This window comes from Rhynchophorus ferrugineus, unplaced genomic scaffold, assembly GCF_030347505.1.
Source record: "Rhynchophorus ferrugineus isolate W39M unplaced genomic scaffold, kcgeb_rfMv2 rfM1, whole genome shotgun sequence".
Classification (NCBI taxonomy): Eukaryota; Metazoa; Arthropoda; class Insecta; order Coleoptera; family Curculionidae; genus Rhynchophorus; species Rhynchophorus ferrugineus.
This window is the reverse complement of record NW_027472580.1, coordinates 9,695,458-9,719,257: the sequence shown is the minus strand read 5'-3', so window position 1 is coordinate 9,719,257 and position 23,800 is coordinate 9,695,458.

Genomic DNA, 23,800 nt, shown 5'->3' with positions numbered 1-23,800 from the left:
AAAATATAAATTATTGTATTATAAAATAAAGGGTAAAATATAGATAGTCTATCAAAAAAAACCCACAAGATAGCTAAATACAATGAGGACCACTGTGCTTACTTGAAAAGATTAATTACAATTTAATAAATATGATGTTGATATACATATAAAACCAATAATATTTATCATATCCTGCTTTTATTAATAACATTAATGCTAAACAAAAATTATGTTATACAAATAAAGAAAATAACAACTTTATTAATACCTTTTTTGTTTCGACAACTTATCAGTACGAACCGCACTGGCTTACTATAAACTGAAAGGCTAGAACAGGTAGTAAGGAACCTTCAGACTGCTTGTCTCCATCACAAAAAAGGTACTTGTTACGTATTTATGAAAACGTCAAAAGGAATTAGAAATCTCTTGTGTTGGGTCCAATAAAAGCTATCTGAAAGGAGAATAAAACAAGTGTCTATCACCCAGACAATGAGAGTATCTCTGCTTTTTTTATTGATGTATATAAGAAATGAGATGGCGAATATTTTGCATATAAGAACGATCAGTATTCCTTTCATTTTGTCTTTAGAAAAAAACTGATTTAATAAAAGCTTCGCTGCTTATATTTTGTATGTTAACATAAGTAATACATATATTTATGTAAAATTTTTATTATTTATAATCGCTCTTGAATAAGGAACTTTTTGAAATATAAAAGTTCCTAATATTTTAGTGTGGAAAAAAGTAAAAAAGATGATATTTTTATTTCACTGAATATGTTATAAAAATTAAAGTACTGATGCAAATCTGCTGATTTATTAGTCCAAATAGAAGATAATCTAAAGTCTTGTTTATAATGTAGGTAGGATAGCAACTTTATATTCAAGTATTTTAAGTTACTAATTTCACACTAATCAGTAATAAGTAATATTGATACTTGATAGAAACATTTGATTGATGATTGACCTTGATTTTTTAAACTAACTCATAACAGATCCAAATTCAAATAAGTTAAATTAGTAATTCTGAATCATATCTAAAACTTTTATTTGCTCTAAGAATTACTACAACAAAAATTGATTCCAATAAGTTATCCAGTGAGAGGCATCCAGTGATATTTTGTTCCTTAACACAAACAACAGTGGAATAAGATAGGACTACATATAACGACAATATATATGCGAGAATTGACGATTGGCATGTGGTAAAATGACAGAAACTAACTAGGGATTGTTTACGGTTTATTCGAGTGATAGAACAATTGACAATTGCCAACATAGCTACTCGAGGGAGCCCGGAGAAGAATAGGACGTCTAAATCTGTGTCAGTTTTTATAAGTCCAGCTCGATTGAGTGCGGGACTTGGGTGTTTTCTCTTTTAGTGTTGGGAATTGCATTATTCTGTAAAATCCTTTTGTCTCCTGGTGAATACCATATTATTTGCAAAGACCAATTCAGATTGTTGTTATCGCAAATTGTTCTGATACAGGATGAATGCTCACATATAAATAAGGTCTGAAAACTTAAGAAACTCTCGCAAAATTGTTCAAAGATAGCAAAAAAATTTTGATGATTCAAATGTTAACGATGTAGATATTATGCAAACTTCTAACATTACAGAAAATGCATAATTAAAAATATTCAACGTGTGATACCAGATGATACAGCACCCTCTATGTTGGAATCAACGAGTCTTTCTGATCATTGGAAAGTAAAAGCTTCTCATATCAAGTAGAGATATAAGTTTACAAATGCCATTTAAAGAAGTAACGAAAAAGTGCCTTTTAGATTGGCTTGAGGACAGACAAGTTAAATTCGAAGCGTCTTATATTGTTTTAAAATGAAGAAACAAAAATGAAGATGGAAATGAAGCTTCTCTATACAATACAACTGTATATTTAAAGGATATGATGACTTCTTACTGAGATTATGTTTTCGATGATGTTTGTAATAGTAATTTTTTAACAGTGTATTAAAATATTTCATAAAATATATGAAAAATTACATTGATTACTCTAATTTCCCAATGTATTTTATGGATTTTTTAAAACTATAACAACTTTATTATATTTAACATTTTAATATCGATTATTTAAGTTTAATTTTACTTACAAATTAAGTTAGAACAACTTTTCTTTTGTACTTAGATCAATTTTAATGCAAGATGATTGAGGGATGTACATGAGGATATGGGCGCAAACTAAAATTAAATTAATTAAAATTAAAAACTAAATTAAAGTTAATGAAGTTCCCGTGGTTTGGTTAGCTTCAATATTTTGTTTTTCTATGTATCGTCCAGTAATTCATTGTTTTTTCTTTGTGATTTAATAATATTATTTCATGTATTTTTACACGAAAGCTTTTAGAAGCTTGCTGCTCTTGATGTTGCTTCGTCACATCCCAATTGTTAGTTTTGGTTTCAGCAATTGAAAGGTGCTAGTTAATGACAAGGAACATCTTGGAGGACCAACTAAATTTCGTAGACAGTGAATCTCAAGATCTATTGGACGAAAACCGAGTTCAAACCTTGAAAAAAACTGCCAAGCAGATAAGCAATGTTTCGAGTCGTTTACATGTTATTGGAAAGATCCAAAGGAACAGACATAGCTACCAGCTGAATTGACTATAATTGTAATTTCGAAATGCTTCAGCATTCGCTATTTCATTGCTTATCAGACAAAATTGGATACCGAAGCGAAATATTTGTGGTCATAAGCACATTCAAGGCATAGTATATTACGAGCTGCTAAAACCATATGAAATTGTTACTGTAGAAATCTGTCAACGACAACTGCACAAATTGAACGATATATTGCAGCTACAATGAGAAGCAACCAGCAGCAAATCTATTCAGCATGCCATTCAGCTGCCAAATCAATATAGTTCCTCCTAGACGGTATCACTCTATTGTCAGAAAGATGGGAATAGGTCATAGAAAACGGTGGAAACTGTTGAAATCAGCGTTGGGAACTATGGATTGAAAATAGTCGAAACAGTCGATAGTATAACTGTTTTCAGTCAAATACACTGTCCGACTGTTTTGTTCAATTCATGATGTCAGACGAAGATGTACGAACCCTTTCCTGTATAAATTGTGAGAGGGGAAAGCACGGAAACAATAGCTCGGAGCAGTTAATTTTATATGTGCTTATATTTTCCAACGGTAGTATAAGAGAGACGGAGATGTATATATTCCTTCACGTACTAACATTAAAAAGAAAAGGAAAGCAGTAATTACTAAATACTATTAACATGCAATTAATAATTTCATTTTAAACGAAGTAGAATTACTTTTATATTTGAATGTTCTTTGGATCTGTAAAAATGAATGGAATATTTCTATGGAATGAAATAATACCCCGCACATATTTTATCATATTTTAATATGCTAATAGTTATTTTCAAATAATATACTATAATAAATATAGACAATACAATAGAACTTAAATAAAACCTAAAAACTAAAGATGTACAATAACTATAAATACTATATAAAATTCAATATTTACTTAAACATAAAAAAAAAATTCATGGCAAAATTAAAAATAAGTAAATGCTTTATTTATTATTGAACGGAAATATTGTTTAACAAAGATCTAGAGAGTAATCGAAATATTACTCATTATTGCCACAAAACCAGTCAAAATTATTTTACTATTTATCATTGACAGTTCTAATCTTTTTACCCTATTATAATAACACTCTTCAAAAATATCGTTCCAACATGCTGCTATATTAATATACAATATATTTTTATTTACAAGCAAACTGGCAAAAAAATCATAAAACTGTATATATTACATATAAATCTATGTAAGCTTAAATTGAGTACATTATTGTCAAGGTCGCGGCTAGGACGACAGAGCCAGAACGTTAAAAATCAGTCGAATGAAACTAGTAGAATCAAAAATAGTAACTAAAAGTACACGACTGAAACAGTCGATAGTAAATAGTAACAAAATCAGTCGGACGAAAAATAGCTACTGAAAACAGTTAACTGAAACAGTCACTTGTAAAAATTGATGTTTTAGTGCAACCCTATATTTGCAGCCAAGAGGGTCCAAACTAGCCTTATAATTGATTGATAAACCAATATCTTTGATTTTAAGTCAAGTTGAGTGTATCTTCCCACTAACTAGTACAGTTGCCTGATTTTGAGCCAAATCTGCTTTTTCTCTAAAATAATATTTCTTATTTAAACTACAATCGAGATAACTGGTTAAATGAAATGTCCCGATGCCGAGTTTCCGGACACTGCTCCAGGAAAATCAACCATCAGGGATTGGTATACTCATTTTTGGACGTGGTGAAATGAGCACCGAAGACTGTGAACGCAGTGGAGGCCCAAAAGAGTTTGTTACCGACGAAAACATTAAAAAATCCACAAAATGATTTTGAATGGCCGTAAACTGAAATTGAATGGAATAGCAGACACTCTAAATATATCAACTGAACGTGTACATCATATCATTGACGAATATTAGAGTATGAGCAAGCTCTGTGCAAAGTGGACAGACCAGAGACTTTTGACCAAAAACAACGAGGAGTTGATGATTCGGAACAGTGTTTGAAGATGATCAAGCGTAATAATCCCGAGTTTTTGCGTCCATATGTGACAATAAATGAAGCACGGCTCAATCATTTCATTCCGAAGTCCACTCGACAGTCATCCGAGTGGAGTGCACACGATGAACCCGCTTCAAAGCGTGAACAAACGCAACAGTCGTCTGGCAAAATTATGGCGTCTGTATTTTATGATGTACATGAAATAATTTTCAATGACTCTCTTGGAAAAGGAAGGACCATCAACAGCGACTATTACATAGCCCTATTGGACGAAATCGATGAGAAACAGCAACATTTGAAGAAAAAGAAAGTGCTGTTTAACCAAGACAATGCACCGTGTCACAAGTTAATGAAAACGATAGCAAGAATCCATGAATTGGGCTTCGAATTGCTTCCTCATCCACTTTATTCTCCAGATCTGGCCCCCAGCGACTATTTGCTGTTCTTAGATCTCAAAAAAATGCTCGCTAGGGAGAAATTTTCGTCGAATGAAGAGTTGATCTCCGAAACTGAGGCTTATTTTGAAGCAAAGTACAAATGGTACTACAAAAATGGTATCGAAAACTTAGAGGATCCCTATCTATAATCAGTGTATCACACTAGAAGGGAATTAAGTTGAATAAAAAAAACTAATTTTGCCAAAAAATATGTTATACTATAGTAGGCTAGGGACTTTTCAATTGACCTGTTATACTCCAAGGTATTGATTCCGAGGTAGCTGATTCTGCTTGAGGAATTGGACAATTTCTTTAACAAATGCCTTTATATAGTAAAAAAAAATGAGAGCACAAGCAAGCAACTAATAAATATCAAAAGGTTTTTGCCAAGTTCAAATAATTTATAATTTCTTTATTTAAAAACAATTAAAAGTTGTTAATTTCCCAATTAACTTTTAATTAATGATAAAACGTCCCAATTCCTCATGATATATTCGATGTTAAAAAATTCATGACCTAACGTTATATAATTGCAAAAAACCATTAATATCTCAATCGCTAAAAAACACAATTTTGTACGTAAAAAGAAACAACACATTAATTTTGTCACACGTTGAGTGTAATAAAATTAAAATGTCGTCTATGAATAAAAACTTCAATAGAAATAACCTTCATCTGTTAGCTTGGAAAAAAAGTTAAGTAAACAACTTTAATAGAGTTAATTTCATCTCGATAATAACGTTTTACTTTATGGTAACCTGACAATGACCAAGGTTAAAAAAACGACCTGCACAACTACATTTATATTTAGAATAAGTAATGGATTTTCTATGTTCGAAACGATATTATACAATTTTAAATTGAATTTAATTTTAATTCCAAACATCAATACATCTGTTTACATCACGTATTTGAATAAAATATTTACAGGTATGCATGTTTTAAGAATATTTCTTGATATATCAAACAAAAATTAATCAAATTAATTAATCTATGGCATATTCTTGTTACCATACATCTTAGATGCTGTGAAGTTATTTAACTAGTTCATCACTTGAGGCCAAACTGGACAATTAAATTTAGTGGCTTAATTTTACGGTCTTGATTTTGTCTAATTTTAGTTACGCCGGCTTGGTTTGCGCAGTGTTACTGTTACGATAGTCGCGGGTTCGAATCCTGCTGGGGCATGGTCGTAAACTTATGGTTGTGATTTTTTAATATTTGTGATTGTCTTATGCAAGAGCACAAAATTTAACAAGGAAAATGATTCAGTTGGCTACTCGCCAGTCGGTAGGCTTAATACCGAGGACCGTGGTTCGAAATCCACGTTAAACTGTAGGTCCAGTCCAGATAAACTCATACTTGGTAAAAGGAGACTTTAAAATATATATAAAAATAAATAAATTTTAATAACAACAAGACATTTGTATTTCGGCACAAGGCATTAAACGATTTTTGAACTTTTTAAATAATTTATTTATCACATAAACTAAACTAAAAAAAATAATGAAGTCGAATAATGAAGGTTACAACCTATCCAGGAAAATTTGCTGAATCTCTACAAACTTCCCTCAAACTGCTTTAAATAAATCAAGGAGGTCTGTTAAATATATTATGGAATAAAGTGTAACATTATGAATTACACATTGCCAAATATCCAATACAATTTGTCATTTAGTAAAATATTATATAAGAATATTTACTTAATTAATAGCATTATTAGTGACTGTTTTGTTCTGATAACTGTAAAAGCTAACATATAGCATATCCAAAGTTGGTGTAAACATACTTCATCTAAATTTATGACGTCAAAACGTCGCAATGTTGCCGTAGCAACTCTAAGTTTTGATTCAGTTTGGCTTTGACATACAACACAATTCTAGTTTAAATAAAATAATGAAATAAAAATGTTATCCAGTATATATAGTTTATTTTACCATTGTAGTACATCTAATGCATATATTATCGAATAATTTAAACTACAGTTAATTATACAGCCACAATAATTTATAGTTTAGAGTTGTTTTATTACATTTATATTGAACTCTTTTCCACACCGCTCATGGGGCGCCTTTTTGTATGTTGTGGTATCCCCTGGAGGATTAATCTACCTAATTAACAATTGTATATCCAAGTAATATAATTTCGATATCACTGTATTTTTTATTTCTTCCGCTATTACCTGTGTATACAATTCTTGATAAAATTAATCACTGAATTATACCTAATGCATATGCCATATCTCATGCCTGCGAAACAGTTGGTATTTTCTGCTGATCATGATTCGTCACCCGCTTCGTATAAAGACGTTTTTTGTCTCGGTGAATTCAAGATCATATTTTTCAGTTTTTGAGATATTTCAGTGACCGTGTCCATATAAATATTAAGTGCAGCTGCAACACGCTAAAAGATATTTTCAATAAAAATCGCACCAAATTAATTTTTAACAGTAAAAATGGTTACCTCTAAAGAATTTTACTGGCAAGAGGGGGCCTCCATTATCTTGTTTCTATTCAAAGTAACTTATTAGAGACGCAATCTATTCTGTCTGGCTTCGAAATTTTCGGAATTTCGGATCACAGTAATAATAAGCAGCGATTTGAAAATTATCAAAACAAGCAAAGCATTAAAATAACGTTCGACGGTTTATAACCCCTCATCACCATTGTTTTAAAGAATTTTGCATACGTTTGATATGATTTTGACAGGCTATTTCGGTTACACGTTGGAACTTATCAGAGAGCATTGTGTCTCTTTCTCACTAGGATTAAATGATAAGGAAAATATTATCTGACTCTAAAACCAATTTAAAAATTGTCCATCGATATATATTAGAATGTCTAATTATAACATGACCTTTATAAAATAACGTATAAACAAGATTTATACCAATGCTAACCGTCCAGTGCGACCAAAACAACTACGTCACAAGCAGAATGTCACTATTTAAAGGCAACTTTTTTATGAAATACATTTTTCTTGCAAAAGTAACTTTTACTGCGGGTAAAGTTAATATGTAGAATTTTCATAAAGTAGTTTTTAAATAATATTCATCTAGCCTATTCTATCATTTGTTACACAATACTAGTTGTATATATATTACACTAGCGACCCGCCCCGGCTTCGCACGGGTGCAATGCTGATACTAAATTAAATACACTACAGAAAAAATATGAACGTTGTATATAAAAACATAGCGGCCCACTCCGACTTTGCACGGGCATAAAATATATATGCCTATGTCACTCAATGAAAACATGATTAAAATCGATCCAGTATTTTTGGTTCATTCATTACTGCCCTTGGCTTGCACGCATTAAATTTGGAGTAAAACAATTCCTCTTCCCCTATACTTACTATGAAGATTTCCTGCTATCTTTGGAATATCTAAATTCATACAATTTTTATTACATTACACATTTTTAAACGCAAATTTTAAATTTGTAATATCTCCGAAAATATTTGTTTAATTTACATGCTGTAAGGAACCATATTGATCTATATTAATTGCACACTGTATTTAAGGTACTTAATTCGATAAGGATTAATGCCGTATTGCTTAAAATAGCTTCGTAAATAAGCCATTTTCTCACGTAAAAAGTAAACAATAAAAATGGTTAATGTGGGTTATCCCTAAAAGATAAACATATAGCATCGCGGATTTTTTTGTAGACCTTTTTATGGTGTACAATACTGTGGTACATTAATTTGATCTAACTCGTAGGGTTAGGCAGCGTTTTTGCTAATTGCTAAATAAGCCTAAAAAAATAGGTTAATTTACGACATCACGTTAGAAACCTCTAAAATTAGCAATGTTGCCTTAGTATATTATGCATGTATTATGCATATAAACCTTCCTCTTGAATCACTCTATCTACTGAAAAAAACCGCATCAAAATCCGTTGCGTAGTTTTAAAGATTTAAGCGCACATAGGGATATAGGGACAGAAAAGGCGACTTTGTTTTATACTATGTAGTGATATTAAGCAAAATTGTACAAGAAAGAAAGCGAATTATAATATCACCGAGAGTGTAAATTAACTATTGATTATACATCACAAACATGTATCATATTATTTTCTATTTCGGGCCAATTCATTTGAAATTGGATACGGTGTTTGCTTTTATTACGGCCAATCAACTAGTTAATTAAGTTTATTTCTGGCAGCCTACCCTGGGGACCGACCAAAACTGTTCGTAATTTGTCTTTGGGTCATGTGATATTTAGATAAAGAAGCGAATTGATTTAAGAAGATTAATCATTATTCTTGCCGTTAATATGTTGTTGTTTTCTGGTTATAGCGAATACTAAACGTGAAATGTCAAAAAGTTATTATTAGAAGCTTTCTGTATTTTTAAAGGAACGAAATTTAAGTGGTCCATATTGGTTTTTTATAATTGTTTAAAGTATTATCATATATAATTGCATGTATTCGGATTATTTCTACACGTTAAAAAGAAGTTTATTGAGAAATATTGGTAGGGCAGAGCGGAGCTCTTTTGATCATGATTGTATTCAAATCCGCGTAGGATCGATTCAAAGAAAAAACTAGATTCTTAAATCAGTTATTTGTTCAATGGACGGCCTATTAGGGTCAAAAAACTTTAGCAAAACCGTTGTTTACTATACTAAATTTTACTTTCTAATGAAAAAAAGGCATATAACAGTGGTTACTTGGGTCATGAGTTAAAGGTCAATAGGTTATACATGACATTTGATTCATTATTTACTAAGCTGTATGAAAATACTTTGACATTTTGACCTGGGTTTATATAACAAGTCATCATTATCACCACATTTTTAAAAATCCTAAATCCTTTAAAAGATATGCTCAAATAGGTTAAAAATGGTTAGTATCAAACAATTTTTACCTACGTCACTGCAAGGCGAGATATCCTATAGCTGATTTCAGGAACTTTATTAAGAGAATCATTCAACACTTCCAGATATCTCGAATATAGGATATGATGCTATAACGTATCAAATATCTTAGTTAGATTGAAAAAGACTGCTGGAGCTTTAAAACACAAGATATGAAGATTTGAGAAATATTTAGCTATGCAATGAGGTAGTGAAGCTGTAAAAGTATTTTATTTTAATGGAAAGAAGCAGAGACTTATTGAACAAATTCTATCACTACATAGTATAAAACAAAGTCGCCTTTTCTGTCCCTATATCCCTATGTGCGCTTAAATCTTTAAAACTACGCAACGGATTTTGATGCGGCTTTTTTCAATAGATAGAGTAATTCAAGAGGAAGGTTTATATGTATAATACATGCATAATGTACTAAGGCAACATCGCTAATTTTAGAGGTTTCTAACGTGATGTCGTAAATTAACCTATTTTTTTAGGCTTATTTAGCAATTAGCAAAAACGCTGCCTAACCCTACGAGTTAGATCAAATTAATGTACTACAGTATTGTACACCATAAAAAGGTCTACAAAAAAGTCCGCGATGGTATATGTTTATCTTTTAGGGATAACCCACATTAACCATTTTTATTGTTTAATTTTTACGTGAGAAAATGGCTTATTTACGAAGCAATTTTAAGCAATACGGCATTAATCCTTATCGAATTAAGTACCTTAAATACAGTGTGCAATTAATATAGATCAATATGGTTCCTTACAGCATGTAAATTAAACAAATATTTTCGGAGATATTACAAATTTAAAATTTGCGTTTAAAAATGTGTAATGTAATAAAAATTGTATGAATTTAGATATTCCAAAGATAGCAGGAAATCTTCATAGTAAGTATAGGGGAAGAGGAATTGTTTTACTCCAAATTTAATGCGTGCAGGCCAAGGGCAGTAATGAATGAACCAAAAATACTGGATCGATTTTAATCATGTTTTCATTGAGTGACATAGGCATATATATTTTATGCCCGTGCAAAGTCGGAGCGGGCCGCTATGTTTCTATATACAACGTTCATACTTTTTCTGTAGTGTATTTAATTTAGTATCAGCATTGCACCCGTGCGAAGCCGGGACGGGTCGCTAGTTTTAATATAAACAAAACTCTTAATTATACACACTTCACTCGTTAGAACTCACAGTCATACTAAACATGTTGTTTTTCAATCATTCAAAGCTGTGTCAGTCTCCTTATGTAATGCGTCCCTCTCGAAGAAATTGCCAAAAGGATGTACGTGCTCGTTGTTTCACCTGAAGAGCTTTCAGGCGTAGTAAACTTATTTATGAACGTCGCCTGCTTTTCATAATATTCTGAATTATGTTGTTTTATACAAATTTCCATGATATATATTTTATGAAATGGTACCCATCGCGTGGCCTCTCCAATTTCCAGTAGATCAAGTTTGAACAATTGTAACCTGTGTTTAGTGGCCGGTCACCCTAAACTACAACAAATCCAATCATCCTTTGTGTTTCTGCGTGGGTATTTTTTAATTGCAATAGATCATGAATAGGGAAAATTTGGCGACCTTATAACAAAAACTTCGGTAATTTTGCCAGAATCTTAGTAAACTAGGTCAAGGAATATTATTATCAGAATTATTTTCTTCATCATTAAGTTGATTTTGGTTATTTTAATATTCGTTCACACATCTGATATTGGTCTACCAATTTATGGAGACCTACTACATTTTACTTCTAATGGTGCTAATTCTGAGTACCCCTTTTCTTCGACAACGACACATAGTTTTTCAGAAATCCATTTCTTATGCATATGGTAAAACATTATGTAGTGGGATTTATATATTGTCCAGAAGTGAGGTACAAATAACAATAACTATTGATCAAGCGTTTATTAGTAAATTATTTTCAAATTCATTTTAAATAAACTAGCTTATGAAAAAAAAACACTAAGAATTAATTTCAACACTTAATAAAAAAAGTGTTAAGGTAGTTACTAATAACAAACTACCAGCTAATTTAAATAGTACGAAAAAATTATAAATGAAACAATTTCTATTGAATACAATCCCATTAAAAAAAATAACGAGCCTACCATAAATTTAAATATTTTAAAAGTATTATTAATTCATAATATTCATTTGCGCGCTGATAAAACTGTTATATACTGTTTGATTAATAATTTATGGAGATTAGTTCATTATTTATTTCATATATTTGAATAATATATACCTACCAGTGTGATATAAATATGCTAAATCATTCCAAACAAAATAATGTTTTTTTGTTATTTTATAAAATGAAACAATTAATTAAATTTATCTTAATCAGTAATCTTGTTTGAATAGTAATGTCTACGCCTTTTAGTTTTGTGTACTCGTATTACATAAACATAGTTTACAGGTACAAATATTCTTCTTTGTTTTATTAATCTATTGAACTTCAACAATCTTACCGATGGACAATAAGTATTATAATATAATTTCCGTTATACAATATAAGCCTACTGACATGTAGAAGATCGCTTCAGTAAGTGATCTGCTGTACAAATATATAATCTAAATATTATTCTAACTTATTCTGAACTCTCTCCTAACTTATTCTAGAGATTTTTATATTTCACTCTATGTGTCTATTAATAAGTTCGTATGCCATCGCGCACAATTAACTGTTTGGCGAATTCATTGGGATTATAGAGTAATATATAGAGTGTCAACTTAATACAAATAATTTCAGAATTGTTTTGCGTGGTCTCAACAGAAAGGCGCTGAGAACGTCATTTCGCTGAATTTCATTGGTTAATTTAAATTAGCATTACCTATATAAAATATTTTCATTACAGGTGCCTGTTTTGCTAATTTGAATTAACGAATGAAATTCAGCGATGGAATAGAATAATACCCCACAAATGTTTTATAGTATTTTAATATGTTAATTGCTATTTTCAAATAATATACTATAATAAATATAGACAAAACAACAGAACTTAAACGAAACTAGATGACTAGAAAGATGTACAATAACTATAAATACTAAATAAAAATTATATACATATAACATATACCTAATCATAGAAAAAAAGCTAAGTCATGACATAATTAAAAATGATCGCCTAATAACTGCTAGAAATTTTTAAATAAAGTAAATGCTTTATTTATTATTGAAGGGAAATATTTTTTAACGAAAATCGAGAGAGTAATCGAAATATTATCTATTATTGCCATAAAAACAGTCAAGAGTATTTTACTATTTATCATTCACAATTTTAATCTTTTTAACCCATTACATTAACAATCTTAAAAAATGCTATATATTAATATACAATACATTGTTATTTACGATGAAACTACCAAAAAAATCATAAAACTATATAAAAAATTTTTGGCAAGATCGCGGCTAGGACAACAAAGCCAGAACGTTAAAAATCAGTCAAATGAAACTAGGAGGACCAAAAATAGTAACTAAAAGTACACGACTGAAACAGTCGATAGGAAATAGTAACAAAATCAATCAGACCGAAAATAGCGACTGAAAACAGTCAACTGAAACAGTCACTGGTGAAAGGCAGGAAAATCAGTCGAACCAAAAGTAGCGAATGAAACAGTCGATTGTTGCCAACACTAATTACACCTTTTAATCTACTTCTGTGATATTACCCAACTTAATGGATATCTACGATTGATTTTAAATTAATTAGTAAAAAAATAAACAATACGGAGTTCTTATAATTTATTTGTGACAATCGACTTTTGAATCACGTTTATTTATACTACATTGTAATACGTCAAACGTTCGAGTTGCATGCTATTAAGTAATATTTCAGTCCCATCGGGTGGCCTAGGTCGCTTAGCAGGGAAAAAATAAACGATGACGGAATGGCATTTTCCTAAATAGGAAGCCTTTCTGACCTTTCCACTCGTTCGTTTGTTTTCCCTCAGTTAGTTTTATTAGCTTTATTAACATTTCATGGCTTACTACTTTGGTATAATATTATTTCTTATGGCTTTTAGGGTACAAATATTTTATAATGAATTTATTTTTGGTATAAATGGAAAAAACAGTTACGTAATAAACGAATGAGGCACGAAGAACATTAAATCCATAAATAACCATGATAATGATGCTTCTAGTTAAAATTAATATCAATATACCGAAAGAAATATTCCTAAGCTATTATTAACTATAACAATGTTTTTTTAAATTAATACTTGTTTTTTATTAAGTTCCTTACTATTTTAGTATTGAATGTAGCGTACATTTTAAGTTTTATTTTTTTAATAATTAATCTACCATAGATTCAAAAAATAATAAGATTAAATAAAATATTAGGAATCCACCAAGCTGAGCCATAAATTCATTGCGGAGATTAAAATAATCTACCAAGATTGATTTATTTATTAAGCGATTACATGTATTTTGATTAGTGATCTCTTTCAGTGAGAATATGAAATATTAACGTAAAAATGTTAAATAACTTCATCTAACCATTACCCTTTGTAGAAGAACATGTCCCTCAGTAAAATTGAATAATCATGAACTTCCGCAAGCAGACAACGTTAAATATCTGGGAACGCATAAAAACATATAGTGACAAAACACAAACAGCTTGGGCTTAAAATTAACCAAATGACTAGATTACAAGACTTTGCTGTATAAGTCTATACTTAGGCCCATTTGGACCTATGGTATTGAACTGTGGGCTACAACTAGCAAATTTAACATAGCTATCCTCCAGAGGTTCTAGAATGAAGTGTTACGAGTCACCGTCTCATCAGCAAACTAATTCTGCGCGATATACCCTTAGTACCCATAACAAGTGTAATTCGAAGAGTTAGTGCGAAGTACTCTGAAAGACTATTAGTGCACCCCAATGTATTCGCCAAACAGATAAATCTGTGCGATGACAGTGTAGTGCATAGGCCCAAACGCAAACTATCATACGAACTGATGGGAATATTTTAAAGTTCTAAGAGATTAATAAAAAAAATATAACCATTAAATTCGATAGTTTTGACAATTTTCTACATAAAACCATTCATGATTTAGTATACTAAGTGATACACTGTAAACAAATGCTTATCGTAGAGAGATAAAAATTGCTTTAATTAATTTTGTTGTTCGTTTTAAGGAAATATGCTGCAAAAGCCAATCAAGAATTTTTTGAAACTTATAATAAGGTTGTTATGATATATCTCAAATGTCGGTTTTGGTATCAACAAGGTACAAATTAAGATATGAGAACAGCCTGGAGGATCAAACAAATTTAAATAACGTAAATTACAAGACATGTTTAACGAAAATGTACCTGATACTCTCAAATAACTTTGCTCCATGTAATTTTGTGTTGTGCTGTGATGTGATATGAAAAGTGGATCTACTACGGTAATCCCAACCATCAAGAGTCATAGGTTAGTGCAAAAGAGTCATCCATATCGACATTTAAGCGAAATGTTCATTGTCACAATTTCGGTACAAAATATGACACCAATTTCTCTCAATGAATGCTTTTTAAAATTAGAAAAAAATGGTAAGAGTAAATGCAATAACCTAATATTTTAGATTATAGATATATTAAAAGACGCCTCGTCAACAGCGTTGCCAGCTTGTGAGAAAATTCCCAATCTGCAGGGAATATCATGTTGATTTGGGATTTATTGGGAATTGGCATTATAGAGGAAGAAGTAACCAATTACAGCAACCAATTAAATCACTGGTACCAGTGCTGAAGTAATTTCCAGTACTTCATAAATCTATGGTGGATTTTGATCAACATGGGCTTGAATTTCAAAAGATCACATTGATGGTAATTGCTATTGGGGAAAGAAGTTTTCTAACATAAATAATGTGATGCCCTTTCCACCGATTTTCAGCGAAAATTTAGTCCTTAAATTTGTGAAAACACAGAGCTTTTTCAATTGGAAGAACTAAAAATTAGGCAGATGTTTCAAGTTTAACTCATCAAGCAAAACGCTTGGAATTTTTTTTCCTATAACAGGTCAGTTAAAGAATCCCTGGCCTGACACATAGATGGCGCTACTATAATTAAATCCATATGTTTCTTAGTTAGCCCTACCCCTCATAAGATGTGCGTATAAATTTGACAGCTGCTGACCATTAGTTTGTGAATTATAGCATTTCGAATGAAGCAACTTTTGTTATTGTTAAAAAAATGGATAAAAAGGAATTTCGCGTGTTGGTAAAATATTGATTTTTGAAGGGAAAAAATACAGTTGAAGCAAAAACTTGGCTTGATGCCGAGTTTCCGGACACTGCCTCAGGAAAATCAACCATCAAGTATTGGTATGCTAAGTTTAGACGCGGTGAAATAAGCACCGAGGACAGTGAACACAGTGGACGCCCAAAAGAGGTTTTTACCGACGAAAACATTAAAAAAATCCACAAAATGATTTTGAATGACCATAAATTTAAAATGCAATGAAATAGCAGACACTCTAAAGATATCAACTGAACGTGTAAATCATATCACTCACGAATATTTGGATCTCATACCCAAGCTCTGTACAAAGCGCGAGCTCACTTTTGACCAAAAACAACAACGAGTTGATGATTCGGAGCAGAGTTTGAAGATGATAATGCGTAATAAACCCGAGTTTTTGCGTCGATATGTGAAAATGGATAAAACATGGCTCCAAAGCGTGTGAAAACGCAACAGTCGGCTGGCAAGGTTAAGGCGTCTGTATTTCGGGATGCGCGTGGAATAATTTTCATTGACTACTTTGAAAAAGGAAGGACCATCAACAGCGAATATTACATAGCGTTATTGGACCGTTCGAAGGACGAAATCGCCGAAAAACGGCCGCATTTGAAGAAAAAGAAAGTGCTGCTTCACCAAGACAATCGACCGAGTCAAGTATCCATGAAGTGGGCTTCAAATTGCTTTCTTATCCACCGTCCACCACGAAGTCCGAAGTCAATTCCTTCAATGGGGTTTGTCGATCAAGAATAGTGGGAAATATAGTATACGGACAAGTATACGTATATATATATATATATTTATATATATATATATATATACATAAATAGAATTATATATATATATAATTCTAAAGTAAATGAAGCTGTATATACGCATGCGTCAAACTCGAATTATTGTCGGTTGTCTATGTACACATGTTCCTAATCCGAAATTATTTGCTATATACCGTATACTGTTGTATGACAATTGTTAAATAACATTTTAGTTGATTCCATTTTCATAATGTTTTCTAGTAGTTTCATAGTTCCAGTTCGTATTTCATCATCATAAAATCAATAACATTTTTCATTATCATGTATCATATTCAAAAATTATATTGTTTGGACAAGGAAACGTAGCAATTGAATATATTTGAATCCACATAAGGTCTCCACGTAAAGTCGAATAAAATATTTAAAAACGCAAAAGGAACAAACAAGCATTCATTTGTAGCGACCTTGAGCATGTCGAATTTTACATCGTGGAATAACGGTCTACAAAATACCCAGAAATATAATCCCAGATGTTGAACACGGGCGGGGTGCCAATTGGAACCCGACACCGAATAGCTGGCGGCAACCCCGAGACGTTTATCTGGGATATTATTGAAGGGTGTTTCGGTCATTCAGTGCTCAACCCTCGTTTGGTTTAGACGTGCCACCATCGACTGCCCAAGCCTCGTCAACAGGTAACTCCGCTGCCATCCATTTTATCTTTGTATTTTTCTCATTTTTTATATTGTCAATAAATAACGGTCACATTATGTAAACACCACTGTTTCATTTACCTCCATTCACCGAGCCACATCATTTTACCCTAAAGTGGTGACCCCGACGTGATCTTTCGCAAAATTGGGTTTGGACTCGTGAATGGAGGGTACGTAGAAAATGGTGTATTTTACGTGACCGTTATATTTTTTTTGTTTCAAAATTTTAAATATTTTTCATTCGATTCCTTTTCAATTTTACCTTCAAGATTCATTTTCATTTTATTCCGATTAATTTCATTATTTCCAATTAATTTTTTAAAAATTTTTTTGTCAAAATTTTTATTTCTCAATCTTTTGAATATTTTTACGTCACTGCTTAATCATCAGCGTCTCGGCTAAACATTTCTTTCGGCGCTATGTTTAAATCATAATGTCTTCCTTCGCTCGCCGTCTCCGTCATAATGGCAGATATTTTGATTTAAAAGGCTTTGGGCAGCTTCGGTCGGATACCGTCGTTATTTGTTTTTTCTGAATTAACCTAACGTATGTGACTACGGATTAGTCACAAAGCAGCTCCAGAAGCTAGGTACCGATTGCAGTCACCGTAGACTCGTTATGTCTTCGCCGAAGTACCAGAATTGCTAACGTCTCGTCGTCGAAGAAAATAAGCTACCACGTCGTCGAACAGTCGATCCTCCCACAGCGTCGATTACGGGAGCCCTGTCTGAAGAATAGCTTGTTTTCAACGTCGTCGATGGACCACATTCAAGTGCCAAAGCGACGATGATGCAACGGTATCTGTAGGACCGGAAGATATCAACAGCCGTACCAGATCGCAACCGTACCAACCACAACCGTTTCAAACTATCATATTCTTCAAAGCCCATTTTACACAGCACATTTTGTTTGGTATATATTTTTTTGTATTGATATTTTTTTTCAAACATTTTTGTATTTTTGTTACTTGAAATAATTTTATGTAAAATTCTGGTAGGGGAGTATTGTAGCGACCTTGAGCATGTCGAATTTTACATCGTGGAATAACGGTCTACAAAATACCCAGAAATATAATCCCAGATGTTGAACACGGGCGGGGTGCCAATTGGAACCCGACACCGAATAGCTGGCGGCAACCCCGAGACGTTTATCTGGGATATTATTGAAGGGTATTTCGGTCATTCAGTGCTCAACCCTCGTTTGGTTTAGACGTGCCACCATCGACTGCCCAAGCCTCGTCAACAGGTAACTCCGCTGCCATCCTTTTTATCTTTGTATTTTTCTCATTTTTTATATTGTCAATAAATAACGGTCACATTATGTAAACACCACTGTTTCATTTCGATTTACCTCCATTCACCGAGCCACATCATTTTACCCTAAACATTTTTATATATCCGATATGCCACTACTTTTTTAACCAACTTTATAATCATCAACATCACATGTATGTATATATTTACATGTTTATATCTCGAGCAACCTAGTGCGCTGCATATCCGCGGTAGATCCCGATTTCTAACAGCGCGTTTTAATTTTTACACGTGTAGGAAGTTATGCATATATGTTCAGCTCAATCAATAAATTTAAAACGTGCCCAAATACAATGTTGCGGTGCAACACACTCGTGTCAAGGTCACACACGCGACAACATTGTCGGCTGTCGGTCTAAATCGTTTACCAAATCTCGGATATGCAGTCAACGGACTACCGAACGCATCGGTCAAGAAAAACCGATTACGCGCCGCCGCTCCGTAATCGTCGTTTTTCCTCCACGATGAAAGCAAAGAAATCAATTTCATTTATGTTTAAAATTAAACGATATCAATGAATAATAGGAAATTATGTACAGATAGGGATTGAAGCCGATAAATGACAATTAAAAAGGTCATTGGAAATAAACACAACATTTTATGTTGTAATTCTATATCTATATATTTTTCAATTACACCTTACAGTACAACCCTAATCTACAAATTAATATATTACTACTGTTCTATTTTTCGTGTATAAATACACAAGAAGACGAGTACGGCATTAATGCATCAGTATGTATTTCCTAAATTAAAATAAAATAAAACTACTTAAGCTAAAGTTAGGAATACACGTATACACTAAATAAGTTCGTGTGGTTTGGTTCGCTTCAATCTTACATTTGATTTCGAGATCATCATGCAGCTCTGCAGTAGTTACATACCAAACCCTTGATCGTTAACCAATCCCTTTGATTTCAGATCAAGATAAAACAGTACAGTTTGCAGCTTGATTTTGAATTTGATCTGTTTTGCTTTTTGTCTAAAACGTTTTTTCATGATATAAAGAGTTTTTTTTGTTATTTCGTCGCAACGCAAATATAACAAGGACAGATTTGAAACTATTAAGCTGTATTTTCCTGTTTTTGGTCCATTTGTCTGTCTTCGGCAGAGATATATCTTTTGCCATGATAACTGTCTCGTCGGCAAATATTCCAAATACTGCTTTTTTGGTTGTCGGAATATCATCAATATAGAGCAGATATAAACGTATTCCCAAGACACCACCCTGGGGAACTTCAGCCAAAATAGGTTTAAATGTTAATGATTCCTCTTCATACGAGATACTAAATTTTCTTTCGGGAAGAAGACTCAAAGAGTTGACAATAACTCTGCGGCAGCAATTTGCCCATCTTGTAGATTAGCCCAAATTCCAAACTCGGACAAAATTTGTGAAAAATCCAGGTATATTGCAGGGCAGTATTTTTTTCTTCAAATGTCTGTTCAACAACCGCTGTTACTCTGTTATTTGATCGATTGTTGAGTGCTGATTTCGAAATCCAAATTGGAAATCTGGTATGTTTATAAATGATTTAATACGTTTCTCCTAATAATAATTCTGATATCACAGATAATGCCGAAATAGGCCTCTAATATCAGACTTTTTTGCGAGTTTGTCGTGTATGTCAAGCATAATTGGTTGTGGCATCTTAAAACATCCCGGAACATGCTTCAGTCTCAAACAGACATTAAATATGTATGTCCACATGAAAAATAGATTGAATTATATCTATATTTCTATATATGATCATAAACATTATAACTAAATATTTCTAGTAATAAAAACCCATTATGTAGTATCGTCCTTTTTATCTGGATGGGTTTCGCATTATCGTTTTTTTTCTTGCAAGATGAATCCCAGCTAAAGAAAATAATACCAACAGAAGCTCCGAATACATCCCTTAGAGAGTTACGAATAGAATAAATTGTTCCCAAGTCAACAATGCACTATTACGCAAAGGGTATGTAAAATGTGTTTCAGCTTTACTTATCTTAATTATTTAGAATTAGGGATTGAAAAATTACGGTTAAACGAATGAAGATGTTGTTTAAAGTATTATTAAAAATGTTATTTTTGCAGATCTCTTTAAATTCGAGTATGTAGCTTTAATGGGGATGATAGAGGTTTGAAATAAACTTTCAATAATACGGCTATTCTAAATAAACACTAGTTGATAAAAAAACAGAACAAAATATGATGTCAATAAGATAGCTTGTATGGGTATTCAATGAGTGAAGATTTTTAATGATAAGCTATAGTACTTATACTCCAAAAGAGTTGATCCAAAATCCGAACCGTGGCCATGGGAGACTGCCTAGACAAACATGGATCTGGCAAAATCAGACACAACAATATGGGTGGACGCTAGTGCTAGTGTAGGTGTGGTCATGTTAGAAAGAGCAAAGAATGGACAGGAAACAGCATATATAGCATTAAGCTAAATCGCAGCCTTCAGGGGGGATTGCGGAATTCGTCGCTTTGCAAAAAATAATATAATTAATAATAATATAATTAAAGGAAGAATATGTACATAGACATCCTCTAGACGACATTGACAGAGCTGAGTGAAATTTCTATTAATATGAACATACAATGGAAAAGGGGCCTGTCCACACCAGAAATGATAAGGGTAAACAGATTGGCAAAGAAGGCCACAAGAAAGGCGATAGTAGACATGGATAACCAGGATCGATAAGTAAGGGACATATCAAATGCGAGAAAAAAATCGAAATAATCGACAGATGGCAGCTGGCATAGAACAACTCAAGCGATGGCAGAACTCTCTATGATTTCTGCGAGAGCGTGGGATGCAAGAGATTCAGCTTAAGCAGAAAGGCGGTACAACTAACAACAGGACACGGAAATATGGCTGCATACATCAGCAGATTTAGATTACGGGAGAGTGAAGGTCTGTGCGAATGTGGTAATGATGTGGAAGACACTAAGCAAGGTTGAATGCACTCTGGACGATAGAACATGGGCCAGAAACCTGTACGGCGGGGCGGTGGGGCCTTACCAATTTAGAGATCCACAAGGGAACAATAACAGTTCAGATATAGACTTGATCAATAACTGGGCAGAGGCAGTAATTAGCAACGCCTACACTGGGACAGATAGACCAAGGTATAGATCAGAGGAAGTATAGGTAGGTAGAGGCATAAACAATGAACGCGATGAAGTAGAGTTTGGGTACCTGGATCTTACTTGTAATTATTGTTGACATAAACACACAGACAAATTTTAATAACCAATTGTCAATGGCCATTATTCGGTAATTAAGGAGGGCAAAAATAAATAAACAAATTGACGGGCACTGAGCGACTGCAAACTGGCAGTATCCTGACAGAATTTAGATAGCTGAGCCAAGTTTAAATCGTGGAAGCGCGTAAGGACCACTGGAAAAATGACCCAAATAAAAAAAAAGTTATATCACGTAAGACAAAAACCAGGGCAGATCAGACTCAAAATCAAAGAACTATACTGATTAGTTGAAAGATATTCCCAACTTGGCCTAAAATAAAAAAATAACAGTATGAAATAATCTAATGTAAAATAATAATGTTATATAACTGAGCCTAACATATCTAATCTGTAGTAAAAAAACATTATACATAATAAACTGACTTTTAGAGCAGAGGAGGCTATTTATTCATCTTTATTTTTTGTACATTTACACATTCTTATAAATATATGGTCGGCTATATATATATATATATATATATATATATATATATATATATATATATATATATATATATATATTTTAATGTATATTCACCAATTTCTACGCCCGATTTTCAAAATTCTTTTTCATTCGAAAGAGTGCACTTCCAAGGTGGTCCCAATGGAAGTAAATCAGGATCTGTTGGGGAAAGAGGAATATTGGAGGAAATGTTTTAATTTTAAAGGCTTGTACAATGTATTGCTGAACTGATGTGATGAAAAACCGGAATCAGTTCAGTGTAAAAGCCATTTAGTTTGCTTTTTAAGCACAAGCTTTAGCATATATGATGTCTTAGATATAGTGTACACAATTGCTTCAATGTTGTAATGGTTAAAGCGTTTATGCTCCAAACGGTTGTTGTTGTTTAGTTAAAACATTTGTCAAACAACTAGACTATTAGAAACCTAGATTTATTGAGTAAATATGTAACACCAAAAAGAGAAAAATAAAATATTTTTAACAAAAAAATTGAACCGACTTCAAGAAATAAATATGGAACTCACTAAAAATTTAAAAATAATCAAACTTAGATTTTGAATACAAAAAAAAATATTTTAAAATAAAATAACATTTGTATATAATAATCGCTGTAATAACTAAATAAAAATAAACGTAAACCTTATTTAACCTATCTACTACACTTATTTTATATTCTAATATATAAACACAGCTTAGCTTAATACCTATCTAAACCTATTTATCTACTTACAATATTATTTTGACTACTACCAACTGATCCCAAACAATACAAAAAGAATAATTTAATTTTGTAACATATACAAAAAATTAAATTACCAACAAAACATATCTAAGTTAATATAACTCTTTCGATTTCCATTGTTATTAAACGTCAAGAAAATTTTATTACGCGGTAGCGTTCCTTATTTTCCTGCTAGGTGAAAGCAAAGGAAACGGCATCAATCCAATCAAGTTTCTCTATTTTTAATACTGGCCTCGGTTGGTATTGTCTGAATGCTGGTGAGTGAAAATTGAAATTATATACGCATTAAACGTATTCTGCATATTTACCCATACATCTCCGAACCGGCAGTGAAGGTAAATAAACAAACGTAATAAAGAAAACGCTATTTAATTTTTTAACAATCATCAAATAATTTTGTTATGTTTGTTTGTTTGACCTTTAGTTATTTCATTCAATTAAATAACTAGGTTGTTAATTTCCAATCTATCTAATACTTGCTCACGATTCCA